General features: G+C 40.7%; 1 protein-coding gene across 6 annotated transcripts in view; it reads right to left on the bottom strand.

Moving 5' to 3' along the window:
* DYRK1A (dual specificity tyrosine phosphorylation regulated kinase 1A) overlaps positions 1-23893 on the bottom strand; it is a 142154-nt gene that overhangs the window by 57061 nt on the left and 61200 nt on the right. The window contains exon 1 of one of the 6 annotated variants that reach the window (XM_061167324.1): positions 15700-15829. The exons of the other annotated variants lie outside the window; for them this stretch is intronic. The gene's annotated coding sequence lies outside the window, so the exon portion shown is untranslated. Of the gene's footprint in view, positions 1-15699; positions 15830-23893 lie in introns of those variants that run through there. 6 annotated transcript variants of the gene reach the window in all.

Consider the following 23893-nt stretch of genomic DNA (forward strand, 5'->3'; position numbering starts at 1 on the left):
CAGCTGCGCCATGACCATGCTGCTTAGCAAGTGTCTGGAGAGGCCACTGAGCTGCAGGGCCCGCTAAACCTCTCTGGAAGGAAAGCCGCCCAAACCTCCCCTGATCTTTGCCTCTGCCTTCTCCCAGAGCAGGCAGAGCAACAGCAGCTGAGAGAAAAAAAACCACCACACACGCACACTTTTTAAAACTTCTTCCCTCTCCGATGCTAGGCAGAAAAGGGGAGAACCATACACATACTCCTCTCCTCACTCTTTTTTAGGTCTAGCTAGACAGCTGTTAAACATACAAGATATTTTTAAATCTAGCTAAGTACTTGGTTGGGTACCTATATTGAATTGCAGCATAATACTTAAAATTATCCAGTGAGGCAATCATTTGGCTTTGTGATTCCAATTAAAACACTGTATATTTACGGGGATTTTCCATTACCAAATGCCCGAAAGGCAAGATATTCATCTGACCAAAGACACTGTCAAAAGTTAAGCACTGGGCAACTTGTTAACAGAGGTTATAAAATATAATCAAATGTAAAAAAGTAACCCTTCATTAAAAGTATATTTATGCAGTAAATAAATACATCATTTTAGAGCTCATCAATAGTTTTCCCTCTTCCATATCCACTGTGCAGAAAAGTGTTTAAAATTTGCATCTGAGTTCCATGTCAAATAAAAACAGTCTGGAAAATGTTACTGTCCAAAGTGTTATACAATATGTTTAAATATATAAAGCTGTCTAATGATGTAATTAATAAAACTAAAATCTCCCCCACCCCCCAGAAAAAGTCAGGCAAAAAATACAATTCTCACAAACCAACAATAAGCATATGGGAAAACCTTCAAACTCACTGGATGTCAAGAAGTCAACAAATAACAATGAGATTTCATGATCTACCTCTCAAACAGGCACATTTTTCCAACCCAACATGATACCCTAGCAGTAACAGTACAATCAAGCAGGTTTCTATGACCCTTCAACCAGAATGCTGTCAGCAGCTTCTCACAACTAAAGAAAAAGCAAAAAGCAGTAACTACATTCATCCAACTCCTCTTCCAATACCAATCTTGCCCCAGTATGCCTCAGACCCACGCGAGCTCCAGAAATTTGGTGGCTTTATTGCAGCATCTGTTACCCTTCGCACAGAAAGAACCTGAAGCCCAGCAGCTCGCGGGGCCTTAAGCATGGACCCTGCTCGCGGCTGGTCGGTGGGAACAACCCGGGATCGGCAGGGTCCTCTCTCCTGACCGCAATCCAGGCCTTGGAGACTGAGGGGCAGGCAAGCGCTCGAGAGGCACGGGAGACCCTGCCTGCAAGACCAGCCTGCCAGGTCCTCGCACAGGAGCGAGGATGAACGGGCCAGGCAGGGGGCAGACAGGCTGGAAACAGCACCCGCCTGCACCCGTCCCTGGCCCGAGTCCACGTCAAGAGACAAACGAGTGGCTATGGCCGGAAGGGAGGGCAGTTTAAAAGGAATCTAGGAGAAACCGACAAACGTATCATCAAACTTTACAAACACCGTTTAAAAAAGCCAGTTCCCCAGTCCCCACAGGTTTTGTGAGGCACTCATGAAGACGCTTGGAGAAGACAAGGCGGACAGTGGGCCGCGTCCACCCTAGGCCGCACCTGCAGCCCCCCGCCCTGGAGGGCTCCCCAGGCTCCAGCCCCGCCTGCCAGGCACACCCTCCACTCCTCACTCTGGGGCTCGGCCGACCTCCGCCCTTCCCAGCCGCCGCTCAAATGTCACTTCAAGCTCGGCTGGAGAATACAGGCGGAGGGTAGGTTATGGACAGAAAGGTAGGCTGGACCAGGGTCTTGTTGCCAGGGTAAGAGACAGGATCTGTAAGCCAGGGAAGAGGAGGCCAGGAGGGATGCCACTCCAGCTGTTTTCAACTACAGCAAGGGACGCTTTGCAGGGTCTGGATTCAATTTTGCCACTTACTACCTAGCTACTGAGTGGATAATTCAATCTATTCCTCCCTTTCTATCTGCAGAATGGGTTAGTAACAGTGCTTGAACCTCAAGACTATTGTGAAAATTAAACACTTAATTTAAAACGGCATCTGGCACATGGTAAGTGCTCAAAAAATGTACTATTACTGAAGCTTATCACAGCATAACTGATGTGTAATACGGATTGAAATGGAAAAAACCTCAAGCAGAGATCAACTAGGGGCTTATTTCAACTGTCTGAGCAAAGAATTGAGAGAGTCTTTAGGAGGTTAACGTCGAAAATGAAAAGAAAGATGGAAGAACAGGCACCATGAGACAGAAATGACAGGACTTAATTTATGTAAATATGAAAGATGAGAGACAAGTCGGTTTCAAAACCAATCGCGCGGTTTTGAGCCTCGGTGACTTGGGAAACAGTGGTGACTGGGAACGTCTGAAAAGGGCACTCGCCGAGTGAGGGTATCTGCTTAAAGGCAGTGTGATTTGACCCAAGGTTGACTGCTGCCTTGTACATCTCAGCAGTGTTCACACTACCACGCACATGACAGCTACACTCCCGTGAAAACAGAAAGGAAAAAAGGGTACAAAAACAAGAAAAGGAGAAGGAAATGGGTGTAGCGGAGGGGGGAAAAAAAAACAAAAACCGATGCGGGGAGGAAAAGCCCAGGGTTCTGGTCCAGGTTCAGAGGTGAACCACATGACAATGGGGAAAACACACCACCTAGACCAACAGCCACTCCGTCCGACACCCCCCCCCCCACCCCCGTGTCACACACAGAGGGAGCTCGCACCATCAATGCAGGGCTTCTTCAAAATATACGGGTCACTCTCCTTTCTTCCCCGTCTCTGAAGCATCTTCCTAGAGCATCTCTGTTTCTGACAGGTCTGAACCCAAGCTGCTCTGAAGGCTTGGGCTCAGTGAAACGTTGAACGCGGTGAACCACCGCCCCAGTCACTTCCAGCCTCGACTTCGCATTTGCCTGAGCAGACCTCAGTCAAGCACGCACGACGGTCCCCAAGGCAAGGAGGGCTGGCGTCTCCCAGTCCGACCAGGATCACGAGCAAGCCCTGCTCTACTGCGCCTCGCACACATGGTGGGTTTCACTAACTGAAGGTCTGTGGCAACCCCAGTCAAGCACATCTATCAGCATCATCTTTCCAACAGCATTCGCTCACTTCATGGCTCCGAGTCACCTTGTAGTAATTCTCACAATATTTCATACGTTTTCATTATTACTACATTTGTTATGGTGATCTGTGATCTCTGACATTACTACTGTAATTGGGGGGTTTTGTATTTTATGTTTTAAATCAAGGTATGCACTTTTTAAAAAGACATAATGCTACCGCACACTTAACATATGACATTATAGTATAAACGCAACTTTTATACGCACTGAAAAACCAAAAAAATTGTGTGATTCACTTTACTGCAGTGGTCTGGAATCAAGCCCACAAGATCTCTGAAGGTGTCTGTGCATATTTCTCTCTATATATGAGGAGTGTCCACCACAATACAGTCCAAAGCATGCTCCCAATCTTCAATGCCAGTTTCCTGTCCTTAAAGTCACCTAGGTTTTCTAGAGCGCGTAATCTTAACTTCTAAGGTATTTTAAAGACAACATTTTTTGAATCACTGTACAGACACTCAGGATAATAACTGAATATATTATCCCAAGTAAGATTAAAAAAAATTTTTTTAATCAGAAGAGTTGATGTTTTCCATTAATTCTATGGGTATATTTATGATTTCTAATTACAGTACTTTTTAAAATGGTCTTTAAAAGTATTATGTACAACATCAGTTCCTGAAAACACGAGGTCATAACCTTAAACATCTGTGTTAAATTTCTCTGCCTCACTTTGAACAGATTCATGACATCAAATGATCTTCATGAGCATCCCTAACTACTACTGAAAGAGGCTTACGTGTCATCCTCAAAGAGACCTTGATTACTCAAAGTAAAGCAATGAGCAGTCTACAGCATGTGCCACAGCAGAGGAAGATAATGTAAAAGACTGTTTAAGTACTCAAATATGTAAGAAATGAAAAATATGTTTGGGTAAATTATTTTACAATCAGACATGTACAGTACAAAACATTTTTTCAACTTCAAATATAATCACAATGCTAAAAAACTAGATTTAATTTTAACACATAAAACATTTCTTTTTTTAGTTGAATGACACACCAAAGTAAAAATGTTGATACATGCCAATAACACTTCTTCCCACTTCCCACCTACAAAGATGTTTTTATTTTCCTTTCTTTTTTTAATTAAAAATTTTTTTTGAGGTATACTTGACATTCCCCTGGAGAAGGAAATGGCGACCCACTCCAATATTCTTGCCGGGAAAATCCCAAGGACACAGGAGCCTGGCGGGCTACAGTTCTGGGGTCACAAAGAGCTGGACACGACTGAACGACTAAACAGCAAAACTACTTGGCATACAGCATTTTATTAGTCTAAGGATTCGACGCTTTCTCCTTTTAATTCTTTAGGGAAACCACTCTTAAGGTTTTCTTAAGTAACTCTCAACAACCTAATACCTAAAATGAGAGGAAGGAATAGTTATAACACAATTTCAATTAGAAGCTTATGCTAAACAAAGTGGATCTGGGTTTCTTTCGATATCACTGAAGAACATACCTCTTCAGAGGAGCTTAAGGTAACAACACATCCCTCTTCCTTCCTCCCAGGGCTGCCAGACCCCATTTCCAACCACCCTCAGGGGCCGTCCTCCAGGAAAATGCCTCCATCAAAGAGCCCCTCTCTCTCCTACGATCATCCACCTCTCCCCCTTCCAGTTCTGTCCAACATATAAACAGGCTCTATTTCCTCACTGTTAAAATCCTTCCTGGATTCTTCACTCCCTCTTCATGATCAACCTATCTTCTAACTCTTTCATTCAACGAATATTTACTGAGCCCCTACTATGCTCTACACCTAAGCTGTCCAACACGGCAGCCGCTAGTCACAGACAGCTACTCAGGGCCTGAAATGCAGCTGGTAGGAACCAAGATGGGCTGTAAATGCATAAAATACAAGATTTCAAGGACGGAGCACAGAATAACAGAATGTAAACTATCTCAATAATTTTTAATTTTAACATAATATTTTTCAGATATATTTGGTAAAATAAAACATTTTACCAAATTTTACATTAATGTTTCCTTTTTCTATTTTTTTAAATGGTGACTCCTAGAAACTTAAATTACACGTGGGCTTATACTCTGCTGGACAGCACTGTTCTAGATCAAGTCCTCAGCATTAAGGACATAAACGTGAAGACAAAGGGCAAAGTCTCTGTCTCCCTCGAGTCTGCATTTGATTGCTGGTGGGGGGGGGAAGGTAGCATTCCTCAGACAGTAAGTGAACCCCGTAGTATCAGAAAAAATGTCAGATTCATGTTCTGAAGGAAATGAGACAAGAAGAGAAACTGGATGTGGCAGGGAGCTGTATCTTCTCTCCACTTCCCGTCCCTCACCCAGAGAAAAGACAGCCGCGTTTGCCCTCAAGTGCAAACTCGAGCAGACTGGTGGTGACCGCGAGGAGCACATATGAATGCTGCTGAACAGTGCAGAAAGCACTGGGTTCAGCTAGAACTCGGTTAGAGGGCATGCTATGTCTGCCCAGGCTGAGGCAGAGTGGGCTGCCAAGTGTGGCCCTGTTCCACAAACTGCACCCCTGCGCATCCATCCAAGCTAGAGACCTCAGAGGCCTGCCTCCCATTTCCACCTCTCATTTCCTCCTGTGCGCACACAATCCAACTACATTAACTCCGGCCTCAGGAATGTCTCACAAATTCAAATGCTTACTGCTTTACTCTTTGTTAAGATCTTATTTCATTAGCAAACGTTGGGGGGCAGGGGGGTTCTACAGCAATACCTGCACCTTCTCGTCACTGCTGTCAAAGTTCAGTTCCTTAAAAAAGCGCCAAGATCAACACCTTAAGACATCCAGAGCTCCCAGGGGTGTTTACAGCTCTCTCCTTTCATCACCCACCATTCTGTCCATACCATCCTCCCACTACACATCCTTCCTCTGAGTTGGACCGACAGTGTCTGAGCAGAAGTGGACCCTCTGTCTGGAGTCCTCTCTTTTCTCCTCTTTCCTGCTCCTTGAGGAAATCTTGAGGGCTTCCCTGGTGGCTCAGCTGGTAAAGAATCTGCCTGCAATGCAGGAGACCCAGGTTCAAGCCCTGAATTGGGAAGGCCCCATGGAGAAGGGAATGGCAACCCACTCCAGTGTTCTGGCCTGGAGAATTGGGGTTGCAAAGAGTTAGACGTGGCTGGACGACTCCCACTTGAAATCTTGAACTCAGCCTTCTAACCCCGGTCTCACGTCACCTGCTCTTAGGAGCGTCCCCAGAGCCTTGCGGCGAGCCGCACCAGTTCTCCACTCGGCTGTGAGCAGCGCAGGCATGGTCCGTGCGGGAGCATCAGCGGGTCCTTACAATCAGCACCCTTGAGGAAGCACTGGTCTTATCTGTTCACAGATTCTTATAAACACGACAGTGCCAAGGTTACAGCAGATACTTAATGAGTGAATGAGTGCAGGAAGCTAAGAGAGACCCAGGAACCCCTGCCTGCAGCCCTTGAGGGTGGATGAGGGGCTCCTCACGAGCCGCCCTCCTGCTCGTCACTGCATCAGAACGATTCCTGTGCGCATCCCTGGACTACGAGGCCAGACTGTCTCACTCACCTCTTTCATGCCAGCACAAAGGCACTCAGTAAGTATGTTATTCAGTGAGTGAGTGAATGAACAAACATTAACAGACATCAAGTTTCCAACCTCAATTTACAGAGGGGCCGCCTGCAACCCAGAGTTGTACTGACTTGTCCAGAAAGGTCAGAGGCAAAATCAAACCGGGAACAATCTCCTGTCTGACACCCCAGTACAGGACATCTCCTGATAGAAAGGCCCTGAAGTAGGCGTCTGTCGCTTCCTGGTCACTTGGTCTCTGGACACCCACCACAGTTTGCGGCAATCACAGAAGACAAAGAAATCCACGCTCCTACTCTAAGAGCCGAAGAGCAACAGAACTTGGCTCCTCCTCGCTCCCTGGTAACTGGGGTTTTGCTAGGGATGCCAGTTTGAACGGTCCCTCCTGGAGGCGCAGGGACCGTGAGGGCACTCCTGGTGAGGAGGGGACAGACTGTCAGGTGCCAGGAGTGGCATCCTAACCAGACCAGACTGTGGCCTGATCAGACTGTGTCCTCCACTGCCGGCCACTTGGTTCCTACTTATTTTTCCAGCACAGACCCCAGCTTCCCAAACAATCCGGTGAACAGACTTACAGCTTTCCATGAAATTCATTGTCTGCCTAGATTAGATGAGCCTGAGTTTCTGCTGTCTGCATCCAAGAACCCCGTCACACATAAAGGACACTGAGGAACAATTACCCAACATGGGGCAGGGGGAAAGGAGGGTCACGGGAGCAGCAATTTAGCAGTATCACAGGGGGATGAGAAAAGGAATGATGAAGAAAAACCTACCTTAGGCTAAATCAAGGTCTTGCTGGTGATGTTTACGGTGGGCTCATGTGCCACAGTGAAAAGCCTGCGACTAGGCTCTGCCCGATGGAACGGCACCGGAAGTGATGTGTGGCACCACCAGCCTGGCCCATAAAACCTCCCATGCAAACCGCCATGCTCTTTCCCAGCGCCATGACTGAATGCCAGAGCCAGGGTGACCTTTGGACACCACATGTAAGCTGAAAAAAATGTCCACAGTCTGGCCCCTGAACAGCTGTATAGAGCAGTTACCCGCAGTGTATAGTCACTGGGCAACTGCATGAACCATAAATAAACTTCTAAACGAAAATCACTGATTTGTTAGGGATCTTTGTTACACCTGTTAGCCTACCATAATGAATACACAAAGCAGTATCTACCCAGAGAGGTTAGCAAATACTTAGTAAATGTTATTTCTCACTGTGAAAGCAATCATCAGTGGCATGCCACTTCACATTAGTAAGGATCTGGACTAATACAAAACTACCACCCTAATTAAGAAATGTATTTTTGGTTTTGAGAGGACAGAATTTTTCTTGGTGAATAAGTACAAGGCAGAGGGTGGGTGGGAGTCAATTAATGTGAATCTTTAACTCAAATGAAATAACTCGTTTTATATGTATTTCCCTCCTTTGTTCAGTATTTGTGTTCAGAGAAATTCAGCGTACAAATTTTTTTCCAGGATAAACCGTCAATTATATGAACTACAAGCATGTAAAACCATTATGAAAACAAAGTTATACAAAGTGCTACCTATTATAGAACAAGAATTCTGATTAAATTTCTGCACTTTAGAATAGTGATGATGGTATAGTACAAAGTACTTTACTACTTGGCATGAAAGCATCATTTCAAAAGTCCCAACGTCAGCTCATCAACTGATGGGGAGGCCTCTACTAAAACCCTTCCTAAAAAATTATCCACAATGTCAGCTCATTGACGGGGGGCCCTCTACTAAAATCCTTCCTAAATCTCTGCATTTTGAGGAACCAAGTCAGCTAAGGAGTCACAATGTGAAAGAAAATGATAGGAAAACAGATTTTTTTTAAAAACTCTAGAGAAGAAGAGCATATTTAGAAAGAAGGAAAATCCGTAACAGCCCTTAATGACAAGTATTTCTCAGGAGTGGAAATCTGGGGAAATAGGAGCAACTCTCATCTAACTTATATACACTTTAATGATGTCATTTTAATGCCCATTTTTAAAATCATCACATACCAGTCACTTACTAGAACACACCAACAACAAATGCTCTTCTGAAAGCATGAAAGTTTCCCTCCTTCAGAACACAGTGGACTCAGTCATCTCTATCTTTGGAGTCACCCACCTGACCCCACACCTGGACGGTGGCAACCACCCTCCCCACCCAAAGCTCCACCTCTGTCATCTCAGTCAGCTTCCCAAATCATCCATACGTCCCAACTCTGAAGCTGAGCCAGTACCTGCCAACACAACGGCTAGCAAGATCTGAAGCAAGGTCAGTCGACTTTTTCTCAGAGCCCGGGTGTGAACACTCCAGGCTTTGCTAAGCACAGCCTCTGCTGCAGCTATCAGCTCTGTCCTCCCGACACAGAACAACCACAGACCACAGAGCCGAAGTGGGCGGTGTGTTTGAAGAAAAGCAGGCAATGGGCTGGAGCTGGGGTCTGGAGGCTCCAGAGGCAACCAAGGCTAGCGGGGGAACCCTGGAATTGTCACACACACACCCGCTTACATGTCTACATATGACAGATTCACACAGTAAAGTGCATTTAAGTACTGTTCATATAATACCTGTGTTTGTGTTATTATTTCTTTGATTCCCAACTATAAAACAAGGCCCTTAAGGATGGAACCGCTGCTTCATTCACTGACAGATCTTCAGTGAACGGGCACGTAATGGCACTCAAAACCATCATGGCCAGGCTCAACGATTAATAACTCACCTCATGAGACTCAGGAAGGAGGGGGATACAAAAGAACCAATCTCTCCTACCAGGAGAGGAGAGAGATGATTCCACGTAAACTGAGGCTCCAGAGTCTAGCAGCAGGCGCCCCAAGGCCCCCGCCAAAGCCATCACCGTCAGTGACAAGGCAGACACGCCCTAACCACAAGGAGCATCCACAGTATCAACCAGAGGAGAAGTGTGACTTGTATCAAGAGCTCCACGCGGCCGGTCTCAAGGGAGCACCGCCAATCCTGGGTGTGCCGCTTCCACATCGAGAAGGACAAGCGTGGAGCCAACACTGCCCTGGAGGGAACAAACCGAGTCTAGCCCCAGCTCTACCAACTCACAGTGTGATCTGGCCTTCCTCAAGGCCCAGCCGCCCGTCCTATAAAGCGGGGATGACACAGCATTTGAACACCTATGAGAGAATCACGCAAGTTAACACATGTGAACACACTTTGCAAACACAAAAACACCACCCAATTTCAAAGGTGAAGATTTAAAAGCCTTCATGTTATGAATTCTCAAATGCCAGAATACTAGTATTTTATAGCTAGAAAAGAGTAGCAATTTTCCCATTAACTATCGACTCTTTGCGACCCTATGGACTGTAGCCCACCAGGCTCCTCTTTCCACGGCATTCTCTAGCCACGAACACTGCAGTGGGTTACCACACCCTCCTCCAGGGGATCTTCACCATCCAGGGATTGAACCGGGTCTCTTATGGCTCCCGCATTGGCGGGTGGATTCTTTACCACTAGCACCACCTGGGAAGCCCGTATTGAATAGAAAACTAATGTCAATTAAAATGTCTTTTAAAAGTCCTCAAGGATCTAAATAGGCTATTTTGATTTTGAGTTTCTGAAAAACGAAACTTGTCATGTTTGTTTCCTGAGCTGCACTCACTATACTGTTTAATACTAATGCATTTATTTAGTTCAACATGTTTTAGAAAAAAGTTTATTATGATTATGTCTTCAGAGATATTACAGTTCTTAGGAAATGGTTAAATAACTGCAATATAATTCATTTTATGCAAAAAGGAGTGAACTGAGAGGCCTAGGGCTCAGGAAAACTCTTTCAAAGCCTCAGACAAAATGTTCTTCCATAGTAACTATCAAGAAATATAGATGATATGTATAGACACTAGCAAGGGTTTTCCTGCACAATTCTACATTCTTTTCTTAATGCCAAAGACATTTGTGGTAGCAGAGCCTACTCACTGTTTTCAACGCACGGGAGTCCTTAGTCCCAAAGGAACCATATTAAGAGTGTTAACATTGACAAGAGCAGGGTGCCAAGTTCCCACCCTCTCATTGGGTCTATGAGGAAATGGACAGTGATTAGAAATGACGATTCTTACACAGGACTCCTTGGGCTTTCCTATGGACAACTTCCTCTACTCCAACTGGGAAAAATAGTAAGTTGTCCTGGATACAAGAATAGGCTTGCAAGATTTTATGCAGGACTGCGGTTGGCGCTACAAACCAGAATACCCCACACACACATGGGTTCGTTTAAAACAAGTCAAATAAAGCTGAAGTAAAGCACACCCTTGGAGAGACCATTCCTGAGGGCCTTTCTGGCAAAGACTGTGCCTCCCCAACCATCCACATGTTTAGATGTTTGTGGGGTTATCTTTAGCCATTAGAATATAAGCTCCACGTTAGCAAGGACTCTGTCTTATCCACTAGCGTACACTCACCAACAAGAGGAAATGCTTGGCATAGTAAATGCTCACTGGTTTCTCAAACTACCTGACATCCAACAGAACATCCCTTAGCTACTAACTGACCATACAGAGTCCCATCATTTCTTCTAAGTTGTAACAATTTAATAGAATTGCTTTGGTTTCCCTGTATTTATTTTCACTCCAACCTTCATTAAGTGAAAGTGAGGCTGACAGGTTCTAGAACTTTGTAACATATTGCAGTTCCCTTATGAGAAACTTCACATATTAAATAGTGAGTACATGCAAATAAAAAATGGGGGGCAGCACAGAGTCGTGCCTAACAGCACGGAGCCCTGCGCCTCAGCACCCAATTCAAATCCCAGCTGCACCACTCACTGGCTATGTCCTCTGGTACCTTTCTCAACTTCCTGCACCCAGCTTTGCTCATCAGCGAAACAAATGATTACCACAGTGTCAGCTCCCAGTTCTGCAGCCCTTCCACTCTTCCTCCAAGTATTTTCAGAGCAGCACGCACCCGGAAAAGCCTTGCTGTCCACTGTAGGCTCCTCCCTGCAGCTAACTGCTCATGCTCTCTCCCCCTCTCACGGGAAAGCAAGGCCAACAGCTATCAATTCACTATTCATTTCTGGATTTTTTGCAATCTGGAATTTCTACTTAGAGGTCCCACTTATTTATCTGGAAGCAAACTAATTTATACCCCGCCCCCCTGCCCACCAAAAGAACGTCCTTGCCTAACCTGCCATTTCCACTAACAATACTCTCCCATCATCCAGGCTTGCCTTCATGTTCTCGAACTCTTCTTCATCCTACACCATTATGACTAACCAGCCTCTAAGTTCTGCCTAGGGTTCCTACTAGGGTTCATAAGGATCTCTGTTCTTCCACCTTATAACTGTTCACAGACAGTAAGTTCCATGAGAACAGTGGCAGACACCCGTAATTTTCCCAGGTCTCTCAATTTCTAACACCTAATAAAGGGGGTTCTGTACCTAGTAGGCTCAGAAAATATTTAATAAACTAATGCAAGCCCGGCTTACTACAACCACCTCCTAAAGAGGCTTCCAGGAGTCCAGAATCCAAACCTTTCTAAGGCTGTTAATCTTTCATAAAATGCCTCGTGTATACAACTTGTCTGCTTAGACATACTCACTGACATATTTGAGTACACTAGTTATAAAGGACTATAGGCTGGACTGGGGAGGGAAGAAAGAACTGGGGCACAATTCCAAAACCTGAGTGCTCCCAGTTTTTCACAAGCATGTGCAAGAAACAGCCATGTAAACACTTACAGTAAAAGGTGAACTGATTAGTAGGTAGTTCTTAATTAAAATAAGCAAAGGAAAGGAAAAGGGGGCATTCCAAGCTGAGGGAAGAACAGAGGTTAAGAACCTAAGAACTTAAAAGTGTTATGTTTGGGAAACAACACGGGGTGAGGGAGGCAGTTACAGGTTTAACTGTGTCCCTTCAAAATTCACATTCAAGTCTAGCCCCCAAGCACCACAGAATATGACTTTATTTGGAACTGATCTGATTTCAAAATAGGGTCACTGCAGATGTAGTTAGTTAAGGATAAGGCCATGACGGTGGGCCCTAATCCAGTATGGCTGCTGTCCTCGTAAGAGGAGGAAACGTGGACACAGACAGGCACCCAGGGAGAACACCAGGGGATGACGAAGACGGAGATCAGAGCAGTGCAACAGAGGTCAAGGCACGTGGAAGACTGCCAGCAGACACCGGAAGCAACGCGCACACCAACCAGACTGTGAGACAGCAAGACTCACAGACAGCATCGCGCACCTTCCACAGGGCAGCACCTTCTCAGCAGTGAGGAATACTCAGACTCAACGCTCTGCTGGTCTCATGTAGAAAACCTTAAGTACACCTAAAAAGATCAAATCATTTCCAAGAAATATAACTGTCCCAAAAAAGGTCACAAAAATTCACAGGAATGTAAATCTACTCCACACTCAATACAGTAAAAATTCATAAATGTCTAGCACACAACCAGAATTACCAAGCATACAAAGATGCATTGGAAAACATAACCTATAATGAGAAAAAAAACAATAAATTAAAGGAAATTGATCCAGAATTGATACAGCTGTTAAAATTAGGAGGTAAGGACAATAAAACAGGTACTATAATAACTATATTCCACATATTCATATAGCTAAAGAAGAAAATTGTGGGAAACATTTTTTTAAAAGACACAAAAAGAACTTGTACAAATAAAACTACACAGTTTCAGATTAAAAACACATGAGACATTGCAGGAAAAAAAGAAGAGTGAACCTGAAGATAGCAATAGGAAGTATTTCAGAATTTCAACTGACTCAAAACACCTGAAACTGGCTGTCAACACAGAGGAAACAAAAAAACAGATTTTTAAAAAAACTGGAAATAGAACTGCCATATGACCCAGCAATCCCACTCCTGGGCATACACACCGAGGAAACCAGAACTGAAAGAGACACGTGTACCCCAATGTTCATTGCTAGCACTGTTTATAATAGCCAGGACATGGAAGCAACCTAGATGCCCATCAGCAGATGAATGGATAAATATACACACATATACACATATATAAAATACACACATACACAATATATATACACATACACACACATATACACAATATATAAATACATATACACAATGGAATATTACTCAGCCATTAAAAAGAATTCATTTAAATCAGTTCTAATGAGATGGATGAAACTGGAGCCCGTTATACAGAGTGAAGTAAGCCAGAAAGATAAACACCAATACAGTATACTAACGCATATATATGGAAATTAAAAAGATGGTAACGATAACCCTATATGCAGGACAGAAAAAGAGACACAGATGTATAGAACAGATTTTTGGACTCTGTGGGAGAAGGTGAGGGTGGGATGAGCTGAGAGAATAGCATTGAAACACGTATATTATCAAGTGTGAAACAAATCGCCAGCCCAGGTTGGATGCATGAGACAAGTGCTTGGAGCTGGTGCACTAGGAAGACCCAGAGGGATGGGATGGGGAGGGAGGTGGGAGGGGGGATCAGGATGGGGCACACATGTAAATCCATGGCTGATTCATGTCGATGTATGGCAAAAACCACTACGATATTATAAAGTAATTAGCCTCCAACTAATAAAAATAAATGAAAAAAAAAAAACTAAACTAATACAAAAAAAATAAAAAGAGAAATTTTTAAAAAGAGAGAGAAATTAAAATCTAAAATTAACAGACATTCACTTAGTTCTGGGACAACCTCAACTTTGTAATATACATGAACTAGGGTTCCTGACAGGAACAGAAGCAATTTTTAAAAGTCAGAAATTTTCTAAATTTGATAAAAACTACAAATTCATAGATACAGATGGCTCAATAAGCTGCAAGCACAAGAAACATAAAGAGAACCATACAAAGGCACATCATAATCAACTTGCTCAAAACTAATGGTAACAAGAAAATCTTACAAGCAGTCAGGGGTAAAAGGATATATTACACATAAAGGAACAAAGATAAGCATTAAGTAAGATTTCTTAGAAGAAACAACACGAGTGAGTAGACAGTGGAGTAAGTAAACTGTGGGAAAAAAAAGTATGACCTAGAACTTCTACGTCCAACGAAAATGCCCATCAAAAACAAAAGAAAATGCAAACAATTTCAGATATACAAAAGATGAGAAAATGTGTCACTAATAGACCTGCACAACAGAAAATATTAAAGGAAGTACTGAGGATGAAGGAAAATGAGAGCAGACAAAAACAGGACATAGACATAAAAATGAAAAACATCAGAAAAGATAATGACATGAGCAGATGTGTAGCAGTGTTTCTAGTTAGTTAAGTCTCATTAAAAGATTATTAACTGTTTAGTGACGTCCCTGGTGGCCCAGTGGCTAAGACTCTGTGCTCCCAATGCAGGGGATCCAAGTTCAATCCCTGGTCAGGGAACTAGATCCCACATGCCACAAGTAAGAGTTTGCACGCCAAAACGAAGATCAAAGATACTGCATGGTGCAACTAAGACCCATTGCAGCCAAATAAATAAATAAATATTTTAAAAAAACAAAGATTATTAACTGTTTAAACAAAAATAATAACATAGTGTGGGGTTTCTAACATACAAATAAACTCTACGAAAAGCAGTAAAAAGACAAGTAAAAGATAAATGAAAATATACTAAGTGGTTATGGTCAATATGCTAAATGTGATATGAAATGGCAGGATTATTTGAAAGTAGACCACATCATGTCAAACGCTGGGCTAAATGAAGCACAAGCTGGAATCAAGATGGCCCGAGAAATAACAATAACCTCAGATATGCAGATGACACCATCCTTATGGCAGAAAGTAAAGAGGAGCTAAAGAGCCTCTTGCTGAAAGTGAAAGAGGAGAGTGAAAAAGTTGGCTTAAAGCTCAACATTCAGAAAACTAAGATCATGGCATCTGGTCCCATCACTTCATGGCAAATAGATGGGGAAACAGTGGCTGATTTTATTTTTGGGAGCTCCAAAAATCACTGCAGATGATGACTGCAGCCATGAAAATAAAAGACACTTGCTCCTTGGAAGAAAAATTATGACAAACCTAGACAGTGCATTAAAAAGCAAAGACATTACCTTCCTCTCAAAGGTCCATCTAGTCAAAACTATGGTTTTTCCAGTAGTCATGTACGGATGTGAGAGTTGGACCATAAAGAAAGCTGACCGCCGAAGAATTGATGCTCTTCAACTGCAGTGTTGGAGAAGACTCTTGAGAGTCCCTTGGACTGAAAGGAGATCAAACCAGTCAATCCTAAAGGAAATCAGTCCTGAATATACATTGGAAGGACTGATGCTGAAGCTGCAATACTTTGGCCACCTGATGCAAAGAACTGACTCACTGGAAAAGACCCTGATGCTGGTAAAGATTGAAGGTGGGAGGAGAAGGGGACGACAGAGGATGAGATAGTTGGATGGCATCACCGACTCAATGGACATGAGTCTGAGTAAACTCTGGGAGTTGGTGATGGACAGGGAAGCCTAGTGTGCTGCAGTCCATGGGGTCGCAAAGCATCGAACACGGCTGAACTAACACTGTTACCAGATAAAAAGCAATCACTTAATTTTTTTTTTTAAAAAGGGTTAAAGTGAATAAGTCGACAAAGGAGAAAAAATAAAGTATATTCATTTAATCCAAAGAAGGCGGGGGGGGGGGGGGGGTAGTAGAACAGGTTAACAGAGAAGATAAATAGAAAGTAAACAGCAACCTGATCTAAACTGGAACATATCAACAATCATATTAAATGCAAATGGTCTAAATACCCCAACTGAGAGGCAGAGATTTTCAGACTTGGGGGTAAGAAGGAGAGCACAATTCAACTATATGCTGCCTATAAAATACACATTTCAAATGGACATTAATACATTAAAAGTAAAAGGCTGAAAAAAGGTATGTCATGCTAACACTAATCAAAACTAAGATGAAACAGCTATATTAATATGAAACAAAGTATTCTATAACCGACAGAATGCATGACTAGGAATGAAAGTCACTTTACAATGTTAAAGACGTCAAATCATCAAGAGGATATATTCATTCTGAATATGCATGCACCTATCAAAAGTTTTCAAATACAAGGAGCAAAAAAAGAATAGACAATTATATTAGAAAATTTCATAATCTTCTCTTAATAAGTGATAGTACAAGACAACAGAAAATCAACAAGAATATAGAAAGAATACTATTCATGAACTTGACCCAAAAAACGCTTAGACAATAGTCCACCAAAAAACAGTTGGACACACAGTGTTTTCTAGCAACACAGCACATTTACCAGGACAGACCATATTATGGATCATAAACAAATCTCAACAAGTTAAAGGGGATCAAGTCATACAAAATATGTTTCTGATGGTAATGAAATTTGAAAGCAACAATAGATGCATGGAAAGTGCCCTAACACTTAGAAACTATATGACACACCAATAAGCACTTATGGCTCAAAGAAGAACTCCAAGAACAAATGTATTCTGAACTAAAAGAGAATGGAATACACTGTATCATAATTTAGGTAATACAGTTAAAATAATACTAGGTAAAAACTTACAGCACTAAACACCTCTATTAAAAAAGAAGACATCTGATAAGGGAATGAACAAAAAACACAGTGTTGTTTCTAGCAAGTAATAGCAAATAGTGTCTGACGGTACCTCTGTCATGTGAATTAAATACATAAATGGAAATAGAAAATATAATTTGAACTAAATATAGTATATTTTTTAAAAGAAGCTCTGAAATCAATGACTTGTTCTTTTCTGGTCAGAAAAAAAGCAAAACAGAAAAAGAGCAAACAAAACCCTAAGTTAACAGAATAAAGAAAATGGTAAGCATCCAGAGTAGAAATCAACAAAACAGCAAACAAAAAAACAGAGCAAGTCAATGAAACCCCAATATCTCTTCCATGAATGTAAGATGCAAAACATCTGAACAAAATTGTAGCACATTGAATCTATCCATCTTTAAGAACAGGACAATGTATCACAACCAAGCTGGCTTTATTTCAGAGATCCAGTGTCAGTTTAATATTCAGAAATCAATGTTATTCACCAAATTAACTTTTAAAAAAGGACAATCATACAGTAATCTCAAAATCCAACAACTATTTTTGATTAAAAAAAGAAAAAACTTTCAATAAAGGACATTGACAAAAATTCCACAGCTAACATCATACTGAGTGGTGATTCAATGTTTCTCTCTTTAAAAGAAGACAAGGATGTCCTTTTTCAGCACCTCTATTCATCACTGTGTTCTATATGCACTCTACATTCCATGGAGGTCCCAACCAAGACAGTAAGGTGAGAAGAAATACAAAGTAAGCAATCGGGAAAGAAGCAGCAAAGCTGGCTCTCATCATAAACAGAATTATCCAGGTAGAAAATCTGATGGAATATACCGAAAAGCTATTAGACTCACAAAGAGGTTTAAGCAAGGTTGCAGAATACAAGCTCAATACATAAAAATCGGTTGGATTTTATATACCAGCAACTATAATCATAAACTGAAGCTTAAAAACTATTTATCATAGCATAAATACTTTTATAGATGTGACAAAAGATGTGCAAGACTCATACACTGAAAATTAGAAATATCAGAGAAATTAAGGAAAACTCTGAATAGATTTCTGTCAGTTTCCTATTTGCAGAAACTGACAAAATGATTTGACAATTCACAAGGAAATGCAAAGGACCTAGAGCAGACATCACAATTTTGGAAAAGAAGAAACTGCAGGACTAACACTACCACTACCAGATTTCAATACTTAATTATAAGGCTACAGTAATAAAGGCAATATGGTATTGGCGTCAAAACAAATGGATTAATGGAACAGATTAACGGAAAAGAACAGAAAGTCCATGAACAGACCCACACCACATGGAGACTGATTTTCAACAAAGACACTAAAGTAATTCAGTGGAGAAAGGATAGTGTCCCATTTGCAGAAAAAGTGATCTATACCTTGCAGCACCACTTACAAACATTAACTCCAAATGGATCACAGACTTAAATGTAAAACCCAAAATTATAAAATCTGGAGGGGGGAAGAGAACATGGGAAACCTTTCAGATCTTTGGACAGTTTGTAAGTTTTCCAAAAGCATGATCCACAGAAGAAAACAAATCAATGAATTAGATTTCATAAAAATTAAAAATATCTGTTCAAAGACACTTAAAGAGAAAAAATAAGTCATGAATTAGGATTAATTATTTGTAAATCATTTATCTGCTAAAGGACTTGAATCCAAAACAGATAAAATTCTCGAAACTCAGTAATAAGGAGAAGAGTGAGGGAAAAGTAGGACCAAGGATTTGAACACTTTACCAAAGAGGACATATAAAGCACAAACAAGCCTCCCTAAGACTATGTGAAATAATACTTTCATCAAGAATCTTTTCCTAGTTCCAATTGAAAAAGGATCACTTCCTCCTGTGAATTTCCACCCCTCCTGCAGCACAGATATTTCACCACTTTCCATAACAGTATCACACAGTTACATAAAGACATAGGTCAATTACCTCCATTGAACTACAAACTCCGTGAGTGGAGGAACCTAGGTCCCTCTGACTATGGGGATGAATAAAGCATTTCTGTTCATTTTCTTTTTATTGCAGTTTTATTGAGATACAATTGATATATAGCACTGTGTTTGTTTTAGAATACATCTTCAGTAGACATGCCTAGGAAAAACTGATCAGATATTAAGGTTTAATTTTTGTTTACACTCTTTGCAAGGATGTTAAGACTGTCCAATTAGCATGCCCATCTGATTTAACCAGACCCTTAAATAAAAGATATAACAATTAAAGGGGTAAACTTTTTAGATAATTTGATATAGACATCTAAAATTCACACATGGACTATTTTTGGTACGATCATGTGTTTCAGTGCTTTAGGGTCAAGAGGGACGGAGGAAAGAAAGTTTAAAACCCTTATGCTTTAACCAACAGACAGCACAAGGTGAAGAGCCTGAGTTGCCACAAAACCAAGTGAAGAAAAGCCAAAGAAAATTAGAGCCAGAACAGTAAAACAGCAGTTCTGATTTTAAGGCAATGACACCAGCTGGCTTAGAAGCTCAGGCACTGAAACATCTAAGACACTGAAGCCTTAATCACTGTGACCACCTATACTGGATAACAATAATACCAGAATGGTTACTTGTGTTCAACTGCTATCTGTTCTTCACACTAACATATTCTTCCTTCCTATTACTCTGCAGCTATTTGAATTAAGTCATATTTAAAACCTTAACGGAGTTCCATGGGCTTTCTCAAAAGCCTTTCCCAGACTACTCAACCTGTTTCCTGTGTCCCAATCCTCAAAAAGCCTGGGATGTCTTTTTCCTATACTCTTTCAGATAAATACTTAGGGTACTTTCTGTATGACAGTCATGTTTTCATCTAAGTCTGCATGAGTTTACTCCTCACCTCTTAGGTTCTTTGAACGAATGAATCACTGAGATTTTAATTTCCTACAGGCTCGCTCACTGAACTACTCATTAAAAACTTAATGTAAAGCAAAGATACTAATAGTACAAGCAATAGTTAAAACATCTGACTTAAATCAGAAAGATAGTAGCAACAAGAGGTGATGAGTAACAACCTGATCTTCCAAATGAACCAAAGAACAGGAAAGAGGGGCTTCGAGTTATGCTCCTTCCTACCTGCTGGACTACATGAGCAGTACCAGATAAATTCTGCCCCAAAACTTGCACCAATTTATTAAACACAAACATGTACCTTTATAAAAGGTCAATCATGAGAAATATTGAATATGTTACTTTTTGCAATGGTACTATTTCTAATCTGAAAAGAAAAATCAATTTTACTGAACAGAGTTTTAGAAAACCTGTGCACTGTGCTGCTCCCTGGGTTATATTTTGACAACGTTAAAGTATTTTCCTTTTTGTAATAAAGTATTTAATTAGATAAAAATTTTAAACAATTTACTTATATAATTTAATACACATATTTTGGTTGCAGGTATTTAACAAAGCAATCAAATCCTTATTTCCACTTCTGTTCTAAAATCCGCCTGCCCGCAGTGAGTGGGAACTGCTGCAGATCATTAAACACTCATTTATCAATGTCTCTCACCAGGCAACACAATGCAGCAGAATAGCACATAGAAACCATCCTGAACCCCAGCAACAGCGGCTAATTAGCATAGCCTACCACTAAACCGACTCCATATGATTGGAACTGTTAGTCGGAATGCTAGCCAATCAAACTAGGTTATGCAAATAGCCTATTTTAGTTGCCAGGGCAGAGCTACTTCCCAACGTCCAATAGGAAAACAAGCAATAAACAAGAAATGAAATTGAGCTTTGTCACATTTTCAAGTTGCTGTTAACACTTTCAGGGTTAGAGCAAATTTAACACAAACTGTAAAGGATTAGAATCATATTCTATTTTTCACTCCAAATGAAGTCCAATGGTAATACACACAGAATACAGTTAATGTAGTGTATGTGTTGTAATTTTAACTTTTTACTATACAGTTATGAGTTTTTCTATCAGAAGCTGCCATCAACATTTTAACTTTTCCCCCCACCTACTCAAAGGCAGACATTATGTAAATCTCCTTCCATACATTCAAGTATATTCTCATATTAGAGAAATCCTATAAAGCATTTTTATTCTATTACAAAAAACCTAAACAAAAGGTAGGCGTAACAGAACACATGGCTCACTGGAAGTCTGAAACAAGCTTTATCAGACTGAAGAGAAATAACATTATGGTTTTGGTTACGATATATGCAAATATGTAACTTCAAAATAATTTTAAAATTACAAAACCCCAAGTTATTATTAACCTGTAGGGCTCAGAATATACAAGCTGGGAAATAATACTCATATCATGGAACCAAGATCAAGATATAAGCACAATATTATATATATAAGCACATTATATTCAAATGTAAAATTTCTAATAATGAGTAAAATATTTAAAAAAACTCCTACTGTCGGTACGACTAACGGCTACAAATACAGTCTTAAATACAGTAACTAAGTATACTCTGTATACTAACAGCTACAAATACAGTCTGAAAGAGCATCGGTGTTCTGACAATTGTTAGTGGTTGAGAAAACGTCTTTAATCTCACATATTCAGAGAACTGCTTTGAAACATGTCAAGGAGACACATTTCCCATTTGTGCCTTGACTGTGTCTTTATAAAAGATAAAGTTTTATTTTAAAATAGATCAACTTGTCTCACCTATCCTAGCAATTATCTCCTAAATGGAGTACGGATTCATCCCACACCAAGCCGTCAGAGATTTTCAAATATATTTTCCCACAGAATGTCTGTTAATGTCTCCAGAAAGACTTCTAGCATTTGTCAAATATACTGAATTAAGACAAAGAACAGATTTCAAACATCAGATTCAAAGAAAACAGCATGTTGCTCCTATCTCCACCACTGCAAGTTATCTTCCCCCTTAAGAAAACTGAAGCCACTTTTCCAGCATCTCCAAAGCAACCACCACCCATGCTTCTCTCCTAATTTCTTCCCATGTTCTACTTAGCAGTTCTGGATGAAAGTCATTTAAAAAGTCCAATGAAACCACCAACTAAAGTCAGCTTCTTAGCGGCCGGAACTTTAAAACTGGAAGAAACCTTAAAGACCATCTAATACTAACCCCTTGTTCCAAAAACAAACTATACTTTTAGAAAACTAGTGCATAAGATCTATAGATGAAAATCAAAGCCCTCCCAAATACTCTAACAATATCTGTAAATAATATCAGTCAAGTACTAGTAAATCTCATGGTTTGCTACCCATATGAAAATATATAAAAATATAAATGTTCAAAAAAGGTTAGCTCAGAATCACTCTCAATGCCATCATATGACAAAAGCATCTACACTAACCAAGGCTTGCTTAAGAAAAGGTGGAAAAATCACTCTAACTGAAAGACTCAATCTTACTTCCCCCTTCAGATATCATTTGGGTGGGTGCTTAATACTTGGAACCCTTTACAAGCCTCCTTTAATGTGTGTGTGTGTTTAATACTTTGAACCTTTTACCAGCCTCCTTTAATTCCTAAGGGCAAGGGCAAAAAAGAGAAATAAGAGAATTTTAAGTCAATTTCATTCACACTCCTGCCCATAAATCTTTAATATCCTGGTCATTTCTCCCAGGTTCAAGCTTCTTACTTCCATCACATCAATAAACTGATCCTAATCTAGACCGTCTTCCAATCTAAAGCAGTTTAAAAAAAAAAAAACAAAACATTTTCCATGTAAACGAAGACTGTTCTCAGTCCACCTCTTAAACATCCTCCATATGACAAAATTTTCCATCCTTAAAGAAGAAAAACCATTAAAACCTTGGCACTTTCATTTTCGTTTGGGACCTAGAGACACAAGGAAACATCATCTGCCTGGTGACAGATGCTCTGGGATAAAACATCCTGAATTTAAATGTTGTTCAGTTTATCATCAGTTCTTTTAAAAGTTACTTAAATTGTGGAGTTTAGGAAAATATCAATGACTACTACTTTTGGAATCAGAAATTAAGTATTGAAAATGTTTCAAAATAGTTAAATCACTAAATTAGAATCTTCATTACATATGTATTTTAGAATTTCTAGTAAAGAAAATACTAAGTTTTCTAAGTATAGAATCAACCATTTACTTTTTAAAAATATAGTATTCCAGTTACATTGCAAAAAGAAACATATCTGGAAAAATATAACTGGTAACTTCTCAAATCTGCAATTAATGATGCTCAAGATATATAAACAGCCTCTAGCCTCTCAATGTGTAACAGGCCATTATTATGACAAGTAATAAGTCATCCAAGATTATCTCAAATGATAAATCACACCATACCAACAACTTTATATTTTAGGGAGAACTACAATGCAGCTTTATAGTTTTGAAAAATGGAAAGCATTTTCCCTTTTAAATCTGAAGCCATCTAATCTGGAAAAATATTCAAAACTTTTGAGCAACTACCTCAGTCCAGTCTGTGACGCCTCACCACGTGTAAAAGTGAGGTGCCGTCACACTGCCTTGCAAGACATCCTTTACAGAAAGACGTCGTCCGGTTACATCTGTCCCCTCCAACTTGAGAGCAACTCTGATGCCTTCCCACCCTCCTCCTCCTCATGAATCTGCCTACAGAAACTGAAGGTAAACTGTTACTTAAATCTGGATTATGGACAGAAAGTTTTAAATCTTGGATTATTCTCTACCTTTGTGGATCAACTAATTCACTTATGGGAAATGGTCCCCATCTTCATCCTCCTTCCCCTTCCAAAACAAAAAA

Source organism: Dama dama, chromosome 19 (assembly GCF_033118175.1).
Source record: "Dama dama isolate Ldn47 chromosome 19, ASM3311817v1, whole genome shotgun sequence".
NCBI classification, from domain to species: Eukaryota; Metazoa; Chordata; class Mammalia; order Artiodactyla; family Cervidae; genus Dama; species Dama dama.